General features: G+C 43.3%; 1 long non-coding RNA gene across 1 annotated transcript in view; it reads left to right on the top strand.

The window, feature by feature from the left end:
• The first annotated feature begins 20,612 nt into the window (after window positions 1–20,612).
• The window catches only part of LOC127529624 (uncharacterized), a 60,030-nt gene continuing 58,448 nt past the window's right edge, over window positions 20,613–22,194 (top strand). The window contains exon 1 of the long non-coding RNA XR_007936252.1: window positions 20,613–20,674. This is a non-coding gene — a long non-coding RNA (uncharacterized LOC127529624). The remainder of the gene's footprint in view (window positions 20,675–22,194) is intronic.

Genomic DNA, 22,194 nt, shown 5'->3' with positions numbered 1-22,194 from the left:
GGGTCACTGGATGGCATCCATGTCTCGCAAACTGGAAGCACCAGGACTCTAAAGACTTGGACCTTCATCCTTTTGCAGATATCGGGAGTGTCACACACCCCTTTCTAGCGACCTCATGATGCCCCCATGCTCTCCCAATCCGTCTACTGACTTCATAGGAAGAGTCACATGAATGTTACTGCCCAGCTAAGTAAACCTCTCAATGACGAGGTCGACACTCTCTCCACAGACAGACACCCTACTGATGGCCGTGCCCACGAGGTCATTAAAGGCCTGATGTTGGTTTTTATCAGGACCCTCACAAGCCCAGACCCTCAGACCCTTCACTCAGTCTCTTGAGAGCTGCGATCAGAGCCTCCATTGACTGTGAAGATCACAGCATCAGCAGCAAAGTCAAGATCAGTGAACCTTTCTTCACCAACAGATGCCCCCCAGCCACTGGACCCCACGACCTTGCCCAACACCCAGTCCATGTGATTATTGAACAGAGCAGGAGCAGAACACACCACTGACGGACCTCCAGAATCAACTAGGAAAAATGCAGAGGTTCTCCACCACTCTGCACATTGCTCACAGTACCAGCATACAGGTCGACCATAATATCCAGCAACCTCGAGGGGATCCCGCAAAGTCTCAGGACGTCCCACAGGGTAACTTGATGAACTGAGTCAAATGCTTTATGAAAATCGACAAAAGCTGCATGAGAACAGCTTTGTGCTCCATGGGAACCCTTAGTGCGGTCGATGGTAGACTTCTTAGGCGTAATACCAGACTGCTCCGGTCGCTGGTAGGTGAGTGAGTGGTCACGGGTCCTAATGAGGATGACCCCAGTACCTTACCACACCTAAAGGACCTAAACCAGGTCGCTGGCCTCACCAACACCTCTTCCAGCAGAAGCCCATTCTTTTCCTAGATGGTCTCCCATCCAAGTACTGTCAGGACCAAACCTGCTGATCTTCTATAGGCCGCAGATCCCTGCCATCCTCCATTGGATTAAGCAGGGAGGAGGATGGCATGTCATGTGATTATGAATTAAAGAATAATTTGAGTTTTATGAGAGATAAACGGCCTGCACATGGATGGTTGAAGCCTAAGCCTGTAAATAAAAAGAGAGAACGAAACAAAAACAATTCAACGACACGGCAGCCATGACAAGTCCTCCATCATTGTTCTGCTGCTGAAAAAATCCATCACGAACAGTCTGAATGATTTCCGCCCAGTGGCACCCACATCTGTCATCATGAAGTGCTTTGAGAAACTGGTGTGGAGTCGTATCATCGCCTGCCTGCCTGCCAGCAGACCTGGACCCATTTCAATTTGCTTACAAAGCAATGAGATCCATGGAGGACGCTGTGAACACAGCCCTTCATGCTGCCCTGACCCACCTGGAGCAGCATGGGAGTTACACCAGACTGCTCTTTGTGGACTTCAGCTCAGCGTTTAACACCATCCTCCCACAATGACTGGTGTCCATACTGGCAGATCTGGGACTTCCATCACTCACCTGCAGTTGGATACTGGACTCCCAGAGGGTCAGGCTGAGTCCCCACACCTCCGCTGCTGTCAGCCTCTACACCGGGACGGCACAGGGTTGTGTGCTCAGCCCACTCCTCTACACATATGACTGTGTCCCCACTCACCATAGCAACAAGATCAGAAAGTTCATAGATGACACGACGGTGGTCTGACTCATCTTGGGCAAGGAGGGTGAGCTGGCATACAGGGACGACGTGGAGCAGCTGTCAGAGTGGTGCAGAGTCAATAACCTGCTCCTCAACACCACAAAAACGAAGGAGCTTGTTACTGACTTTAGAAAAAAACAAAACTGACATCCAGCCGCTCATCACTGGCATGGGGGGTCTGTGTGGAGAGGGTCCTGGTGTTCAGGTTTCTGGGCATTGAGCTGGAGGATGACCTGACCTGGAGCGCCAACACCAAGGAGCTGCTGAAGAAGGCGCAGCAGAGACTGAGAATCCTCAGAAAGAACCATCTCCCCAAAAATCTGCTCCTTGCCTTTTATCGTCACTGTTCCATCGAGAGTGTGCTCACGTACGGACTGTGTGTGTGGTACGGCAGATAGGAAAACGCTCCACAGTGTTGTCAGGACAGCGGAGGGAACAACTGGTTATACTCTTCCCACTGTGGAACAAATCTACACCTCCCGATGCTGCAAAAAAGCAATAGACATTTCACAGGATTCATCACATCCCGGTCATTGCCTCTTCCAGCTTTTGGCATCAGGCAAGAGATACGGAGCAATGAAAACCAGGAGAAACCGCCTTTAAAAACAGCTTTTATAGCAAAAGCAATCACAGCCCTGAACTCGGAATAAAACTCCATATCATTCTCCTAATGTACAACAAGGACCTTAAGTCAACCAGTGCAATTCGTATATTTTGTAAAGTACTTTTATTACTATTCGGTTTGTTATTTTTTTCTCTCATCTTTTTAACTCTTATGCCTCACACTGAGTCGACTGCACCTTCAATTTCATTGTTCCTTTGTAAAAATGACAATGACAATAAAGATCTCTCTATTATATAGTGCCTTTCACATATCTATCTATCTATTATATACTGCCTTGCCTATCTATCTATTATATAGTGCCTTTCACATATCTATCTACCTGTCTAGCATATAGTGCCTTTCACATATCTATTGTAAAGTGCCTTTCACATATCTATCTATCTATTATATACTGCCATTCACATATCTATTATATAATGCCTTTCACATATCTATTGTATAGCGCCTTTCACATATCTATCTATCTATTATATAGTGCCTTTCACATATCTATTATATAATGCCTTTCACATATCTATCTATCTATCTATCTATTATACAGCGCCTTTCACATATCTATCTATCTATCTATCTATCTATCTATCTATCTATCTATCTATCTATCTATCTATTATATAGTGCCTTTCACATATCTATCTATTATATAATGCCTTTCACATATCTATCTATCTATCTATCTATTATATAGTGCCTTTCACATATCTATCTATTATATAATGCCTTTCACATATCTGTCTATCTATCTATCTATTATATAGTGCCTTTCACATATCTATCTATCTATTATATAGCGCCTTTCACATATCTATCTATCTATCTACAACCCGCCAGTACTGTATTTCTAAGCAGGGTGACATTTAAGAAGTCTGTGTCCCTAATCGTCGGATGTAATTTGAAAGATCACATTTTTTGTTAATATAGCGCCTTTTTGAACATTTCGGTGACGGTGGGGTCGCGCTAATCTGCGCTCCTCTGGTGTCCCGTCCGGGTTTTGTTCCCGCCTCACGCCCACTGAAGCCATTTTGCGCTGTTACATATTTTAAATGATCTCACTCTGTAATTGGGCAGAGAAAGTGATCAGAGGGGGACTGAACAGGAGTGACAAAGTCGTTTGTGACTCTCGGAATCAGAAACGCTTAGGGTTAGACACAAATATTGTGACGTCACCGCGCTCGGCCGTTCTTCAGTGAACCGAAAAAGTCCCGTCCTGTCCTTGTCGTTTCTTGTAACACACCTATCCATTCACCGAACTCACACATTTCATCACAGGTTTCTAGGGAAGCCCTCCTCCTAGGACGGGGATGCCAGTGCTTTGCTGGGCACACATATTGGGCTGTTTTGGAGTCACCATTCAACCTAACATGCGCCTGTGCTGGACTGTGAGTAGAAACCAAAATGATCCACTTCAGGCACAACGGGAGCAGCCGCCACGTTCGGATGGTTAACACAAAATATCATTCTCAAATTTGCTTAAAGCAGCCTGGGGTCGTTGTAGGGCTGGGTGTGTCCTGAAATCTCTCTGGCCAAGGCAGGACCCCAGTCTATCACAGAGATGTCTCACAGGGGTCCAATGCACCCAGGGGCAGACTGGCCATTAGGGCATATGGGTCACGGACTCTGGTCTGGTCATGGCCGGCCATTTCATGAAATAAATTTTATGTACTGTTTACTGTTTGCCATTAAAATTAATTTTCTAAACTACTAAACATTATCTGTCCGGTACTGCGGTTCATATAGTCCTATATAATATACCGTATTACGTCATCGAGTTGTTTTAGTTGTCAGTACGTTGCAGCGAGAAATTTGCTCAAAACTGCCTTTTGCCGATTTCTGTTTCGTTACCGCTACATTTTGGTTAGCATATACATTATTGCAATTTATTTTATCTCATATAGTATTTAAATTCTTCGGTACTAATAATTAGTTTAGCCAGTCAGTTATTGTCCAACCCGCTATATCCTAACACAGGGTCACGGGGGTCTGCTGGAGCCAATCCCAGCCAGCACAGGGCGCAAGGCAGGAACCAATCCCCGGCAGGACGCCAATCCACCGCAGGGCGCGCACACACACACCAAGCACACTCACTAGGGACAATTTAGGATCGCCAATGCACCTAACCCATGCAGACACGGGGAGAAAATGCAAACTCCACGCAGAGAAGCGGGGAAGCCAACGCAGGTCTCCTTACTGCGAGGCAGCAGCGCCACCGTGCGGCCCATAATTAGTTTAGATTATGTTTTATGCATTTTATTGTTTTCTGGTCGTCGGCGTGAGCGATAATTAGTGTTTTTCAGCTGCGATTATTAATATGATGAAATAAAAGTATAAAGCACAGGATAGGAATTTTTCATATGAGGACGGAACATTTATAGTTTATCGTTAAGTTAATGGAACATTTCAATCATGTAAGGTTTTCATTATCATTTATTCCATTGTAAATGAGCAGCTACAAGCCTACTGGGTACTGGCACTTGGACATGACCTGACATTTGACATGTAATAACGTATAAGCCGTGATACTAATTTTTAGTTTTTTAATAAATTTTATTTCTAAGCACGTCGTCAAATTTTAACTTGTGTCTAAACAACAGTGTACAGATTAAGTTGTGCAGCAGTTTAGATAGTGTTCATATCATAGGCTCAAAGCAAGTAGCGAGCCGCGTACTCATCACAAATTTAAAGAAAATGACAATGAATAAAGGGCCGAGTGGGACCACCTCGTCACCTCACTCGTTGAAAGATGCCCGGGCCGGTTTTGAGATCCAGTCCGCTCCTGAGTGCACCGGATCTACACGTCTTTGAGGATGTGGTAGGAAAAACGGAGACGGTCAGAAAAAAAAAGAATCCAGGCAGACAGGCCAAGCAAACTGCACACGGATCCCGAACTGTGCATGGGATTTGAACCCAGGACTCGGACGGTGGTGTGTCTTTCGCCAAACTATCCAAAACAGAGGCGACATCCGACGGGGAAACCAAAGCGCCCTGGCAGCACGAAAACGTTAACGTGTCTCCCTCCAGTGGCAAACCGTAGAATTGCATATTTCAAGTTCGACGAGATCCAAAGATTCTGAAACCCGTTAAGTCCAATCTGCTGAAAATCGCCCATGATGATCGAACTGTTAATATAATGATATTTCTTTTTTTTTAGCACATTAAGTGCTGCGGTTTGTTGGCACCCTGCCCGGGATTGGTTCCTGCCTTGTGCCCTGTGTTGGCTGGGATTGGCTCCAGCAGACCCCCGTGACCCTGTGTTCGGATTCAGCGGGTTAGAAAATGGATGGATGGATAGATATTAAGTGTTAAGTTTAACTTTGGGTAATTTGTTGCGTGCGCAAAATAACACGTAAACCCCCTGCTCCTGCCAACAAATCTAGGAAATGACACCAGACATGAAAGAATAAAAATCACTTATTCAATCGACTGTTTTATTTTTCCATAAAATGTTGCAACTTTAATATAATTTCTGCTTTCACAGAGTTATGATTTAAAATGAAGACATAAAGAAGGGAGAATACCAGTGAGCCCACAGAACTCACACATTTTAATTTTGTATAGCGCCTTTTCTGGCCTACCCCGCCTTAAGGGCACATCACGCTGGTTTTCACAGAGTTGGCAGATGACGCGCTTTACTGAGGGACTGATCTCACAGGCTTCAGTCTTCAGTGATGTGGCGTACAGTTCAGCACAGTAGCCACTAGAGGACAACACTTAAAAACGTCTTACGCCCCCCAGTGGGATTAGGTGGACTGTGCGGACTCTAAAAGTGAAATTGTCCTTATCTTCATACATCTCTTCTTTGCTTTGGCACAGTCAACCACCTTCTTTGACTTTGGCATCACTCAGACTGTCCTCAGGTGGTCTTAGTCCAGTCTCTTAGGCAGATCCTATCACATGTCCGGATGTGGAGAGATGCCAGGGGTGTGCCAGACAAACACGGGGGTGCCCAAGTGGCCAGTGCTGGGCCCTCTCCTCTCCTCTTCTGTTTTTATACATCTCCTCACTTGATCCTAACATCCAGTACCACCGATTCTCCTACCAGATGTATGCTGATGATATGCAGCTGGACCTGTCATTCCCTTTTAGAGGACCACACAGTATTAGCTGGAATGCTTGCCTGCCTCTCTGGTATTGCAGCCTGAATGAGTGAACACCATCTCCAGCTGAACCTGGCAAAGATGGAACTTCTTGTCATTCCAGCTCGTCTGACTATTTAGCACCCCAGCTCTGTTCAGCAGCCAAGTCGAAATGCAAGCTTGGGATGGCGATCAATGACCAGCTGTCCTTCACGGACCATGTTACAATGGTCTTTTGGTTTTGCAGATTCACTTTACGCAACATCTGTAAGATCAGACCGTATCTGATGGAGTATGCAGCACAATCCCATGGTTCAGGCTTTCGTCTCGTTACATCTGGACTACTGTAGCTCTCTGTTGGCAGGCGTACCAGCATGTGTCACCAAGTCACTACAGAAGATTCAAAATGCAGCAGCACATCTGGTGGGAAACCAGCTGAGGTGGGCACATGTCACTGCACTCTTCAGGATACTCCACTGGCTCCATGCACTGTAGTGGCATGTATGAAGTTCAGATTCATGCCTGCGTGTAGATATGGAGATGCTTGTGAGGTCCTATGCTTCTTCTCAGCCTCACCCCTTTACCTGAATGGCTGCTGTCACACCATCCAAGTGGACACTGCACACTGGTGGCGACCGAAGTGGCCATCCACAGTCTATGTAAAGTCCTTTGAGGGTCTGGAAAAGCTTTATATAGCACTTTCCAAATCTCTCTATCTATCTATCCATCCATTATCCAACCCGCTATATCCAAACTACTGGGTCACGGGGGTCTGCTGGAGCCAATCTATGTATTTATCTGTCTCGACGGCTGGCTTGGCTCCCTCTAGTGGTGGCACAAGGAAACAGAATCCCTGTCCCTGTACTCATGCGCAGACTTATCTTTCAGTATGAGGGGTCGCAGGAGGCGTTTCGTTTCCCTGCAGCATATTGTGAAAGGCAGGAACCAACCCTGGACGGGAGACCATATTTAAAAAGTCAACACATAAGGCTGTTTCGCCGTAAATGATGTATTTATTCATCTTTTGGCTGGTTTCATTCCTTAGCGGGCTTTCTTTTTCTCTTATTCGAATGAATTCAGAAATGCTTTATTTATTTGTTTATTTATGGTTATACTTGACTTTGACTTTCTTAGCAATATCTTTCTTCATTTACTCTTTTCTGCAAAGTTTGATCTCTTCAATTATATCCATATGCTGACAACACTGAATGCTAAAGGGGGGCAAACACTATTGTGTCTCATTCGTCTGCTATGCGCCATTGGTCGTTGCTTATTGCCTTAGAATAAAGAAAAACAAAGGTCAAGTAACAAATTTCAAATCAATTAAAAGTAACACCGACTCACTAATTTTGGGGTAAAACCTTCAAAAGCCCGGGGGGGGCTCTGCCCAGACTGAAATGGAGACCCCGCCGACTTGGCCCGTCTTTAGGTTTTGTTTCGCTTTGGCTCCCTCTAGTGGTGTTACGAGGGAACAGAACTGAACCCCCTCCATTCGTCCAGGCCGTCCATTTTCAAACTCCCTTATCCTGAGCAGGGCCGCTCGGATGCCGGAGCCTAACCCAGCAAGCATCGGGCGCAAGGCAGGAACAAACCACGAACAGGACGCCAGTCCCTGCACGTATTAACAAATTCAATTTGAAGAATTACCGGGAGGGGTGGCGCTTCTGCCTCGCAGTTAGTAGAGATGTGTTCGCTTCCGTGGAGTTTGCATAATATGAAAAATTCCTATCCTGTGCTTTATAACTTTATTTCATCATACTAATAATCACAGCTGAAAACCATTATCGCTCACGCCGACGACCAGAGAACAATAAAATGCATAAAACATAATCGAAACTAATTATGGGCAGCACGGTGGCGCTGCTGCCTCTCAATAAGGAGACCTGGATTCGCTTCCACACTTCTAGCGTGGAGTTTGCATGTTCTCCCCGTGTCTGCGTGGGTTTCCTCCGGGTGCTCCGGTTTCATCCCACAGTCCAAAGACATGCAGGTTAGGTGCATTGGCGATTCTAAATTGTCCCTAGTGTGTGCATGGTGTGTGTGTGTGCGAGGCCTGCGGTGGGCTGGCGCCCTGCCCAGGGTTTGTTCCTGCCTTGCGCCCTGTGTTTGCTGGGATTGGCTCCAACATCCGAGCGGCCCTGCTCAGGATAAGGGGGTTTGAAAATGGACGGCTTGGACGAATGGAGGGGGTTCAGTGATCCTGTAGTTAGGAGATCCCGGTAATTCCAACCAACCATTATCTAACCCGCTATATCCTTTCACACCATTATTGGTTCCACAGCCTTTTTCCGCTGTTCAGGGTCGCGGGGGCTGGTGCAGGAACTACTTAGTTAACTCATTAGCCTCTTTAGTTTTCATTTATCCTCAGTTTTATTTATCTTTGTATATTGAATTGTTTCTGAGTTATTTAGTATTGTATCGCATTACTGTGTTAAGTAAGCGGATTAAACACAAATAAGAGTAAATTTCTCAACCACTAGGTGGCAGGATCGACCTGCATTTAAATAAGGTTGCGTCGCCTTGCATTGCACCGAGCCTCTTTGAACAGCAGGGGGCGCGCGTGTTTTTCTGAAATGCATTTGCCTCGGAGCGGCGCGCACGTTTTTAAAAGACAAAAACACAGTAACAGAAAAATCAAATAAATAAATAACTAAATAAATAACATGGAAGCCCAGCTTTTCCTGACACTTACCGGGTTTTGACTTAACTGCCTAAGGCGGAGTGGTGGCTCTGAGGCTAGAGATCTGCACTGGCAATCGGAAGGTTAACGGTTCGAATCCCGTAAAAGCCAAAAGGGACTCTGCTCTATTGGGCCCTTGAGGAAGACCCTTAACCTGCAATTGCTGAGCGCTTTGAGTAGTGACAAAAGCGCTATATAAATATAAAGAATTATTATTAAGCTATTGTTGTTCAGGTTGGTGAGCAATCAGTGAGATGCTTCCATACTGTACGTCTAGAACATGTCGGCCTCAGTCCTGGACGGGACGCCACTCACACAGGCAAAGATCACGTCGGGATTTGATATTTACATGGATTTGCTTAGCAGGTGTGAATAACATCAGTCTGGGGGACTTGCAAAAGAGCGAATGTTACAGGACAAGGTGACAAAATTGATCACAAAAGTGAAGATCTCGGAATAAAACATGAGCGAGTTACAATTCCTAGGTAATAAAACCACCATCATGAGTTTGAGAGAAATTCACCAAACAGGAATGAGTCATTGTACACTTCTTAAATACATCGAGGGAGCCAGAAATTCGGATGGAGGTGGGCAGCTCGCTCCACCAGCCATGAAGTACACATGGGCAGAGTCTGGACTGAGATGTGACACCAGGTTGAGGTGACAGGACATCAACAGACCTGAGTGGTCGACCCCACGTAGAGGTGACAGGACATCAGTAGACCTGAATGGTCAAGGAGGAGTACAGAACCTCCTCACAAGTGTCTCCATATGTATAGAGTGCCTTGCAAAACTATTCACCCCTCCTTGGCGTTTGCCCTGTTTTGTCGCATTCTTCATCTTCTTCTTTTGGCTGCTCCCGTTAGGGGTCGCCACAGCGTATCATCTTCTTCCATATCTTTCTGTCCTCTCCATCTTGTTCTGTCACACCCATCACCTGCATGTCCTCTCTCAGCACATCCATAAACCTTCTCTTAGACCTTCCTCTTCTCCTCTTGCCTGTCATCTCTATCCTTAGCACCCTTCTCCCAATATCCTCAGCATTTCTCCTCTGCACACGTCCAAACCAACGCCATCTCACCTCTTTGACTTTGTCTCCCAACCGTCCTACCTGAGCTGACCCTCTAATGTCCTCATTTCTAATCCTGTCCATCCTCATCACACCCAATGCAAATCTTAGCCTCTTTAACTCTGCCACCTCCAGCTCTGTCTCCTGTGCCACCGTCTCCAGCCCATATAACACAGCTGGTCTCACTCCCGTCCTGTAGACCTTCCCTTTCACTCTTGCTGATAACCGTCTGTCACAAATCACTCCTGACACTCTTCTCCACCCACTCCACTCTGCCTGCACTCTCTTCTTCACTTCTCTTCCACAATCCCCATTACTCTGTACTCTGTCTCCTGCTTTCTGGTCAGTGCCACTGTCTCCAACCCATATAACATAGCTGGTCTCACTACCATCCATTACAATCTGGAATTAAAATGGGTTCTCATTTGGATTTTATGTAATGGACTTAATGCCAGAGTCCAAATTGTTGATGAGAAATGAAAATAAAAAACCCTTAAAAAAGTCAAAACTGAACAGTTGTGAGTGCACATGTATTCATCCTCCTACGCTGTGCTAAGATCTGGTCAAACCAATTAACTTCAGAAGTCCCATCATTAGACGATGAGGGTCCACCTGTGTGTCTTCAAAGGGTCATGTGATCTGTCACATGATGTCCTGTTCTGAAACACCACTAAGCAAGTACCATGAAGACCAAGGAGCACTCCAAAGAGGTCAGAGACAAAGTTGTGGAGAAGTAGAGATCAGGGTGGGGTTACTTTGAATATCCCGCAGACCACCATTAAACCCCGATAACAAAATGGAGACAATATGGCACCAACTACAAACCTGACCAGAAAAGGCCGTCCACTAAAACTCACAAACCAGGCAAGGAGGGCATTCATCAGAGATTCAGCAAAGACCCCCAGGAGAACACTGAAGCAGCTGCAAAGATCCACAAAGGAGATGGTAGTATCCGTCCATAGGACCACTTTAAGCCATATGCTCCACAGAGTGGAAGAGATGTGAGCAAAAAGCTATTGCTTAACAACAACAACAACAACATTTATTTATATAGCACATTTTCATACAAAAAGTAGCTCAAAGTGCTTTACATAATGAAGAGAAGAAAAATAAATGACAAAATAAGAAATTAAAATAAGACAACATTAATTAACATAGAATGGAGTAAGGTCCGATGGCCAGGGTGGACAGAAAAAACAAAAAAAAAACTCCAGAAGGCTGGAGAAAAAAATAAAATCTGTAGGGGTTCCAGGCCACGAGACCGCCCAGTCCCCTTTGGGCATTCTACCTAACATAAATGAAATAGTCCTCTTTGTAGTTCGGGTTTTTCACGGAGTCACTTGATGCTGATGGTCATACAGATTTCTGGCTTTTAATCCATCCATCATTGTTGGAACATCATGGTGCTTTGGGTAGATCACCACCAACAGGACACCGGAAAAGGAAGCAGAAGAGAGAGTCGGGGTTAGTACAGATTTTGAATGAATAGTTATTATAATGAATTGGATATACAGAGTATCAGGATTAAATTACAGTGAAGTTATGAGAAGGCCATGTTAAAGTAATGTGTTTTCAGTAGTTTTTTAAAGTGCTCCACTGTATTAGCCTGGCGAATTCCTACTGGCAGGCTATTCCAGATTTTAGGTGCATAACAGCAGAAGGCCACCTGCCTCACCACTTCTTTTCAGTTTTGCTTAAACAAAAAAAAAAACCAGAAAAGACATTTGGAATTTGCCCAACAGCATGTGACAGACTCCCTAAATGCATGGAAGAAGGTCCTCTGGTCAGGTGAGACTAATATGGAACTTTCTGGCCATTATGGGAAATGGCACGTGTGGCACAAACCCAACGCTACCCATCACCCCGAGAACAACATGGGTGCAGGGACAGGAAAACTGGTCAGGACAGAAGGATGGCACTAAATGCAGGGCACTTCCTGAGGTAAGCCTCATTCAGTCTGCCAAGCGATTTAGAGACTGGGATGAAGGTTCACCTTCCAGGAGGACAAGGAATGACCCTCAACATCCTGCTAAAGTGACCCTGGAGTGGTTCAGAGGGAAATGGCAAGCAGAGTTAAAGCCCAGACCTCAATGCAAAGGAGAATTGTTGGCATGACTTTGAAGACGGCTGGGCGACAACACAAACCATCCGACTTGAAGGAGTTGGAACAGTTTGGCCTTGAGGAATGGCTGACCATCCCAGTGGTGAGAAATGTCAAGCTAATGGAGACATTCCACAAGAGACTTGGAGCTGGAATTGCAGCCAAAGGGGGGCTCTACACAATATTGGCTTGGGGGGTTAATACTTATGCACACTTTTTTGGACTTTGTTTGTGTCACAATAACCCAGTCACAGGAGATGCATAAATCAGTGTGTGTCTTCATGGTGGTCCCAAGCCTAAATGGGGAGGGTTACGTCAGGATGGGCATCTGGTGTAAAATTTTGCCAGATCAATACGAGGACAACAATACAGACTTCCATACCGGATCAGTTGAGGCCCGGGTTAACAATGGCTGCCAGCAGGGTGCAAATTGGGCTGCTATTGGTTAAAGAAGTTAGGGGGTGTCTGAAGGAAGGTTAGGAGAGTGGAAGTGAGGGTATGGAGTTTGAAATTTGCCAATATGACTGGTAAAGGGAGAGAGTTAGCCGATATCATGGAGAGAAGGAAGGTTGGTGTATTGTGCATGCAAGAGACAAGATGGCAGGAGAAGAAGATTGTTTGTGTCACAATAAAAATATTTGGCATCAAAGTGGTAAGCATGATATGTAAAATCAAAAGGTGCTAACCACCATAGGGAAAAAAAAAATTTAATTCCAGGTTGAACTGCAGCAAATTGTGACAAACACAGACAGGGATGAATACTTTTGCAAGGCACTATATAAACTTTGACCATTGACTACTCTGTAAGCAAACATCAAAGATCTGACCTTAATAATTGCATTAATAATGGAGATGAGTCCAGGAAAGTCATGGAGGACTCGGTCTTGTGGTGCAGGGACAACAACCTGCAACTCAACGTCAGCAAAACATAAGAGCTGGTGGTGGAGTTCCGACATGCCAAGAAACCTCTGAGACCACCTATCATTCAGGGGGAGGATGTGTGCCAGCAAACTGGACTGCTCTGACCACACAGCGGTACTGGACAAGAAGGGCCAGAGGGGACCGGACTTGCTGAGGAGACTCGGGTCTTCTGATGTGTGCAGCAATAGTAGCCAGGGCGGTGTTACACTGCAGTCTGTACAGTATATCTGTCCTGAGAGTCTGTATTCTTGTTTTTTAGGTTTCTGCTGCTGTACGCATTTGAATTTCACCAAGGGATGATAAAGTTCATCTTATCTTATCCTACCTTGGGTTACATATGTGCCACTGTAGGGAGCCATTGGGAGTGATCTGAAGAGGGGAGTGATTGTGTCCACCCTGGCTGCTTAAACACCAGATGTGCCACTGCATTTTGAATCATCAGCAGTGTGCTGGCAAACGCGTAACAAAAGACATTTTTCAGTCCAATAAAGTTTGTTTTGAAAAAGTTTAGTAAAAATTCAAAACAAAACGGTTCACACAGAAATAGAGAAAAAAGTCATTACACACACAGGATAAAAGACAAGAAAGGAAAAAACGTTTCTTCTACAAACCGAGCCATTTCTTGTTAAACTTCAATTACTTTCTATACTTAGATGTTCCGTTATTTCGCTAAGGCAAACTTACAGAAGCTTAACTTATTGCATTCAGTCCGTTCTTTAAGTACGGCACGTTTGGGGGTGGCAAGTGGGGCAACCACTCCAGGCCCCGCACCTAAGGGGGCCCCGCTTTTGAGGTCTGCGTGTCCTGTTTGAGCAGATTTGTCAAGTTATATTCTCCAGTATTCTCTTCATTCTGGGGGACCAGTAAAGGCGTAAGGTGCCAGTGTCTGAGCGGGTATCCGCTAATACCTGGCACATGTAATGATATGATTGCTGATATAATGAATAGATAGATAGATAGATAGATAGATAGATAGATAGATAGATAGATAGATAGATAGATAGATAGATAGATAGATAGATAGATGTGAAAGGCACTATATAATAGCTAGATAGATAGAAAAAGCACTATATGATAGATAGATAGATAGATAGATAGATAGATATGAAAGGTGCTATATAGATAGATAGATAGATAGATAGATAGATAGATAGATAGATAGATAGATAGATAGATAGATAGATAGATAGATAGATAGATCACTGAGGGTTCAGCTTTACCAGTAAGCTAGAAATCACATACAGCACCGTCAGTCTGCCCAATCCAGTTGGCCTCAAAATAAATGAATCACCATTTCACCCAGGCCACTGAGACGTGACGTTTGCTAGTCGCATCCTGGCATCACGTATGACTTATGCGTTAATGGAAAGTGACGGTAGCTGAAAAAAAGCAGCTTCTTCCTCGTATTGCATTATGAGTGCAGTCAGATGATCCAGTTACATTAGGAGTGCTGGACACGGGTGCAAATTGCTGTTTTATGTTGGAAAAATATGTGATGTTTTAAGGATGCGCACCCATGCCATATGTGCCCAGAGAATGGTGATGAGCGGTGAGGTTCATAGGTGGTGAGGCAGGGACTCCTTCAGAGTCAGATTTACAAATATATGAACCCTAAAGAGTCACTTATTGACTATTCATCTGGCAGCCTGCACACTGACTACTGGTTATGTTTCATATCTTTACACACATTGGTGGCACATAATAAAATTGATTTTATTAAAAATAATTTAATTTTGCTTAATGCATTAATTAATATATACCAAAACAACATATTTTTTATATAAAATGAATGAAACTTTTTCATTCTGTTTTGAATTAATTATGCAGTATTATGTTAAATGAACATGACTCATGTCAATAAAGCATAATATTTTAACAATTGTTTTATAAACTTTTTAAAAAATGCACCACACCGAGATACTTAGCTATAACCTTTTTAGGTTGTCAATTACACTTGTTTCAGTATCATTTTACAGTTCATGTTCAAAGTGGGTGGCGCAGTGGTAGCGCTGCTGCCTCGCAGTAAGGAGACCCGGGTTCGCTTCCCTGCGTGGAGTTTGCATGTTCTCCCCGTGTCTGTGTGGGTTTCCTCCCACAGTCCAAAGACATGCAGGTCAGGTGCATTGGTGATCCTGAATTGTGCTTGGTGTGTGTGTCCTGCGGTGGGCTGGTGTCCTGCCCGGGGTTTGTTCCTGCCTTGTGCAAGATTGGCTCCAGCAGACGCCTGTGTTAGGATATAGCGGGTTGGATAATGACTGACTGTTCAAAGTTATTAATAAGAAACAAACAGGTTTGCTTACACCAAAACTAGTTGTATTTGGTAAAAACAATACAAACCAGTAAAAATACAAAAGATTAGTATTTAAAAGTTGAAATGTATAGCTGTAGAAGAACACGGCTTCTTTTGCTGTGCCAGAATGCCATGACCAGTGTATGAAAAATATGAAAACAAGATGCTCTTTGAGTATTATATTACAAAATACATTTATATTTATGTAACTGTATATTATAGAATAAATGTTAAATATAGGTAAAATATAAAGTGCAAAAATTTGGCAACTTCTTTCACAAAATATTTTTTTTTATTATTTTCAAACGAGAAAATTCGGCAACTGAATTGTAATAATAATTCTTTGCATTTATATAGCGCTTTTGTCACTACTCAAAGCGCTCAGCAATTGCAGGTTAAGGGCCTTGCTTAAGAGCAGAGTCTCTATTGGCATTTACGGGATTCGAACCGGCAACCTTCCGATTGCCAGTGCAGATCCCTAGCCTCAGAGCCACCACTCCGCCCTGTATTGTACTCGGTGTATTATTTATTTGTCTGTATTAATAATATTTATCTGGCTGAGCAATGTTATGATAATACTAATGAACAGCAATACTGCAAGTAGTTGACCCGTAACGAAAGTCACAAATTTTTTTTGTTGGACAGTTGGGAGACAAAATCATAGAGGCGAGATGGCGTTGGTTTGGACACGTGTAGAGGAGAGATGCTGGGTATACTGGGAGAAGGATGCTAAGGATGGAGCTGCCAGGGAAGACGAAAAGAGGAAGGCCTAAGAGAAGGTTTATGGATGTGGTGAGAGAGGACATGCAGGTGATGGGGGTGACAGAACAAGATGAGGAGGGCAGAAAGATATGGAAGAAGATGATCCGCTGTGGCAACCCCTAACGGGAACAGCCGAAAGAAGAAGAAGAAGAAGAAGAAGAAGAAGGTATACTAAGCGAGTACATCTGGACAACGTACTAGTACATTTACTGACTTGTGACGTTTTACATGAATATCTAAATATTTCTCGTGTGTGCGTGTTTTTTTTTCACATTTTATTTAACTAACCTTTTGATCTTAACCGGCGATAATAACTCAAACCCACAACCTATTGCGTCTTTAAAAGTCACGTGACTTCACCGCCACTTTAGCCAACCTCCGCTGACGAGGAATCCGCTTGGCGCTTATTAATTTCCGGTAAGGACTAAATATAAGTATTTTGACTTCTACGTAAATGACTGAGATTAGTATGTTGTACAACCCACAAGATTCAATAAAAGAAACATGATCGAGTTATGTTCAAAAGTGCAACGTAAACAATATGTAATATAAAGTAAATACATTTTTGTAAATGTAACAACCTGCCATTTCCTTTTTTCAGTGTTGTTGACTCATTCATTTACAATTATAAATCGATTTTGGAATAACGGGTGGTAATAATATTTTCCATTACAAGCAGTATACTTACTCACGTAGCGCTGCTGCCTCGCAGTAAGGAGACCCGAGTTTGCTTCCCAGGTCCTCCCTGCGTGGAGTTTGCATGTTCTCCCCGTGTCTGCGTGGGTTTCCTCACACAGTCCAAAGACATGCAGGTTAGGTGCATTGACGATCCTAAATTGTACCGAGTGTGTGTGTGTCCTGCGGTGGGCTGGCGCCCTGCCCGGGAATTTGTTCCTGCCTTGCGCCCTGTGCTGGCAGGGATTGGCTCCAGCAGACCCCCGTGACCCTGTGGTAGGATATAGCGGGTTGACTAACAGGCAAAACTCCGGGCATTTTCAAAATTTTATAAATTCCTCCCGGACAGTCCATGGCGCGTTAACTTACTTACTCACACTTAAATATGGCAGACTGTACCTGGATGTGTGAAATTTCTTGTTAAACCGAGTTGTTGAAGAAGAATCGATAATAAGATCTCACACAGAAAACGTGAAATTATAATTTCGATTTTGTATAAATTCACTTAGTTACAGTGAATTAGGATTGCAGATAATTAGGGAAAGGAACATCATTTATAATGAACTGTCTGCTCGCCATGAAGAGATAAAGCTGAATTCAAAAGATGGAGTGAAAAAGCCAAATTGGGCAGACATCGACTATTCTCGTCACTATCTGCGCTGTTTATTACGGGAATGGAAGTAAAGATACTGGGGGAAAAAAAGTGTGCGGACTACTTCCGCAAATGCTGATTGATGTACGGCTTTCAAATTCTACCACATTATAAAAAAAATGGAGATTTTCAAATTTTAGGAGCCTAAACTCCGGGCGGGCGGGCGGCACGGTGGCGCACTGGGTAGCGCTGCTACCTTGCAGTAAGGAGACCTGGTTCGCTTCCCTGCGTGGAGTTTGCATGTTCTCCCCGTGTCTGCGTGGGTTTCCTCCCACATTCCAAAGACATGCAGGTTAGGTGCATTGGCGATCCTAAATTGTCCCTAGTGTGCATGTGCTTGGTTTGTATGTGTGCCCTGCGGTGGGCTGGCACCCTGCCTGATGATTTGTTCCTGCTTTGCACCCTGTGTTGGCTGGGATTGGCTTCAGCAGACCCCCGTAACCCTGTGTTAGGATTTAGCGGGTTGGATAATGACTGACTAACTGACAAAACTATAAATTCCTCCTGGACAGTCCATGGCGCGTTAAAAATGAGGACGGTCGGCAGCCCTAGGATGGTGTGTTAATGTGCAGCGTAACGTGGCGTTTAATCTGATGGCCAAGAAGCTCTCGTCAAACCATAGGACCATCTTCTAGCTTTCCCCACGTGTCTTCAGTCGAGATGTCTCGTGCGTTTTTCCTCTTTGATGCTCTCCCGTAGCTGATGAAGCTCTCGAGCAGCAGTTTTTGTCTGCGCAGGCTCTCTGCTCCCAGGCACTGTAGCTTTTCACTCCTCCAGGGATCTCCGTGGTCTCTTGGTGACATCCCTCACTCGTCTTCTTCAGTTTTTCATTTACCAATGTGCCACACTCTTTGCATTTCTTCATGTTTAATTTAACCGGATATTTAGTCACTTGGAAATGTTCTCGTCTCCATCCCCTGACTTGTGCTTTTCATGGAGTTGCTTGGTGTGTTCTTTATGTCTTCATTGTGTAGGTTAGACCACCATACAACTTGCCTTAACTATGTGCAGGTACATTTATACCACAATCAGACACAGATTGGTGATCTGCCATCAAACTTATTCTGGAGACCCCAGTGATGATTTAGGGGGTCTCATATGAAAGGGCCTCAACACTTAATGTAGTCAATTATTTCTAATTAATTCAGACCACTCTGCAGGGGTCTGTTGTCACTCTGACATTAAAGAGTCTTCTTCGGTTGATCAATGTCAAAACAAAAAAGTGAAATTCAATCCATGGGGATTCAATGTTGTGTAACAAGAAAATGGGAAAACATCCAAGAGGGTAATTGGTTTTGGAGACTGGTGGACAAAAATGGCAAATGTATCCATCTTAAAATGAAACCAACAGCAAAATTACAGGGGCATCCTGTCTGGTTTCATTCTCCTGGAGATGTTTTAAGAAGTTAAGTGGAGTCCACCTGTGGCAGACTGAACTGACAGGACATCGTCTAGTAAGGCACACACACGGACCTGTGTGTAGAAGGTCCCACAATTCACTCAGCACGTCAGGGCAGACACCAAGCTGTGAACTCTCTATAGACCATCATGGTGAGGCTTGGATCAGGGCCAGGGAATGAAGCCATTTCTAGAGCTTTAGGAGTTTCCAGGAGCACAATGGCCTCGGGGATTGGGAAATGGAAGAACATTGGAACCACCTGGAGGGCCTTGGACAGGAATGTGACCAACAACAACAACAACATTTATTTCTATAGCACATTTTCATACAAAAAGTAGCTCAAAGCGCTTTACATAATGAAGAAAAGAAAAATAAAAGACAAAATAAGAAATTAAAATAAGGCAACATTAGTTAACATAGAATGGAGTAAGGTCCGATGGCCAGGGTGGACAGAAAAAAAAAAAAAAAAACTCCAGAAAGCTGGAGAAAAAAATAAAATCTGTCGGGGTTCCAGGCCACGAGACCACCCAGTCCCCTCTGGGCATTCTACCTAACATAAATTAAATAGTCCTCTTTTTAGTTAGGGTTCTCATGGAGTCACTTGATGCTGATGGTCATACAGACTTCTGGCTTTTAATCCATCCATCATTTTTGGAACATCAAGGTACTTAGAGTAACCACCAAAAGGACACCAGAAAAGGAAACAGAAGAGAGAGTGGGGGTTAGTACAGATTTTAGAGCCACCATGAATAGTTATAATGAATTGGATATACAGAATATCAGGATTAAATTACAGTAAAGTTATGAGAAGGCCATATTAAAGTAATGTGTTTTCAGCAGTTTTTTAAAGTGCTCCACTGTATTAGCCTGGCGAATTCCTACTGGCAGGCTATTCCAGATTTTAGATGCATAACAGCAGAAGGCCGCCTGCCTCACCACTTCTTTTAAGTTTTGCTCTTGGAATTCTAAGGAGACGCTCAGTTGAGGATCTGAGGTTATGAGTTGGAATATAAGACGTCAGACATTCCAATATACAGGATGGAGCGAGATTATTTAAGGCTTTATAAACCATAAGCAGAATTTTAAAGTCAATCCTGAATGACACAGGTAACCAGTGTAGTGACATCAAAACTGGAGAGATGTGCTCGGATTTTCTTTTCCTGGTAAGGATTCTAGCAGCTCCATTCTGCACTTGTTGCAAACGATTGATGTCTTTTTTGGGTAATCTTGAGAGAAGTGCGTTACAGTAATCTAGTCGACTGAAAACAAATGCATGAACTAATTTCTCAGCATCTTTCAATGATATAAGAGGTCTAACTTTTGTTATGTTTCTTAAGTGAAAAAATGCTGTCCTAGTGATCTGATTAATATGCGATTTAAAATTTAGATTACAGTCAACAGTTACCCTTAAGCTTTTTACCTCCATTTTGACTTTTAATCCTAATGCATCCAGTTTATTTCTAATAGCCTCATTGTATCCATTATTGCCAATTACCAAGATTTCAGTTTTCTCTTTATTTAACTTGAGAAAGTTACTATTCGGGTGGCACGGTGGCACAGTGGGTAGCGCTGCTGCCTCGCAGTTGGGAGATCTGGGGACCTGGGTTCGCTTCCCGGGTCCTCCCTGCGTGGAGTTTGCATGTTCTCCCCGTGTTTGTGTGGGTTTCCTCCGGGCGCTCCGGTTTCCTCCCACAGTCCAAAAACATGCAGGTTAGGTGGATTGGCAATTCTAAATTGTCCCTAGTGTGTGCTTGGTGTGTTTGTGTGTGTCCTGAGGTGGGTTGGCACCCTGTCTGGGATTGGTTCCTGCCTTGTGCCCTGTGTTGGCTGGGATTGGCTCCAGCAGACCCCCGTGACCCTGTGTTTGGATTCAGCGGGTTGGAAAATGGATGGATGGATGGATTTTGTGTTTGAATCAATTTTTTAATTTTAGGATTTCTCAAATTTGGCAACTTACTTTGCTTTCTTTTTTGGACCTTATTGCTTATTATGTTATAAATTAGTTTGAATGAATGAGTTTGTGATTTTTAACTATTATTAAAGAAAGGTCAAGTAGTTCTCTGTTTAGACTATTTGCTTTATATCCACGCTGTCTGTTAACTTTATATATTTCACTCTTTATTTAATCTTTTTTTATTATTCTGAACCCTTATTATATTATATATTCATTTTAATTTGTTTTTATTATCCTTTAAAGTCCTCTATTTATAATAAATTTGCTTTTTATCCGTGTTGTCTTTTATTTTTTTATATATTTTATTTTTTAATTTGATCTTTTTTTTGTTCTAAATCCTTATTACATTACATATTTATTTTAATTTGGCTCTTATTCTCCTTTAAAGCGCTTGCATTTATAATCCATTTGCTTTACATCCATTTCTATTCTGTTGTCTTTTAATTTTATATTTTACTTTTTTATTTAATGTTTTTTGTTCTAAATCCTTATTATATCCATCCATCCATTTTCCAACCCGCTGAATCCAAACACAGGGTCACGGGGGTCTGCTGGAGCCAATCCCAGCCAACACAGGGCACAAGGCAGGAACCAATCCTGGGCAGGGTGCCAACCCACCGCAGATCCTTATTATATATTTATTTTAATTTGTTGTTATTCTCCTTTAAAGTCCTGCATTTATAATCAGTTGGCTTCATATCCATTTCTGTTCTTAAAGTTTTATATTTTAAATGTGTATGTTGTAAATCCTTATTAGTTATTGTGAATTTAATTGGCTCCAGCAGACCCCCGTGACCCAGTAGTTAGGATATAGCGGGTTGGATAATGGATGGATAAATTTATTTTTGTATTTGGCTACTATTCTCTTCTAAAATTCTCTATTGATGTCTTCCTCTAATTTTGATATTTATTTGCTTATTTTTTTTCTCCCTGTGGTTTCTTTTATTTTCTAATTATTTATAATTGAATTATTATATTTACATTGTTTTATTTATTACTAATTTGGTGGTCTACCTGTCATATTTATTATAATCCTTTTCCGTCCTCCATTTGTTCAGGTTTGTGTTTTAGGTAATTGCTTTCCCAATGTGATGTGGTTCTGTGCTCAGATTGCAGTTTAAAAGCCTGTCGTCACTGATTGACCCCAGATGTCTCCACCGTCTCCACTGTCTCCCCTTTCATTAAAGTTGAGACACTGGATGAAGGGGAGCACCTGAAATCCACCACCATGTCTTTGGTATTGTAGATGTTAAGATTTAAACAGAAACGACCCCACCAATGGACCAACCCCTCAAGAACAGGTCCGTGGCT

The sequence above is a fragment of the Erpetoichthys calabaricus genome, chromosome 11, assembly GCF_900747795.2.
Source record: "Erpetoichthys calabaricus chromosome 11, fErpCal1.3, whole genome shotgun sequence".
In the NCBI taxonomy this organism is placed as follows: Eukaryota; Metazoa; Chordata; class Cladistia; order Polypteriformes; family Polypteridae; genus Erpetoichthys; species Erpetoichthys calabaricus.
Note: the sequence above shows the minus strand (reverse complement) of the source record. Positions and strands in the feature narration are given on the sequence as shown.